This window comes from Penaeus monodon, chromosome 29 (assembly GCF_015228065.2).
Source record: "Penaeus monodon isolate SGIC_2016 chromosome 29, NSTDA_Pmon_1, whole genome shotgun sequence".
Lineage (NCBI taxonomy): Eukaryota > Metazoa > Arthropoda > Malacostraca > Decapoda > Penaeidae > Penaeus > Penaeus monodon.
In genome coordinates this window covers 24,691,751-24,691,962 of record NC_051414.1, presented here as the reverse complement: position 1 = coordinate 24,691,962, position 212 = coordinate 24,691,751, and positions in this window count along the sequence as shown.

Genomic DNA, 212 nt, shown 5'->3' with positions numbered 1-212 from the left:
ATTTGTCCTCGAACTGGGGTCATCAGTACCATAAAACAAATTAATCATAATCATCATCATTCACAGTATGTTATTTAATACAGTGTAACGTGTTATAAATGACTTCCCTTTATCCTATGCCTCTCAAAAACATAGGTCTCTCGCAAAGCATTCGTCGTAATATTCAATTTGAAAAATATAGGCCTAACGTAACTCTCCATCGGTACCATTTG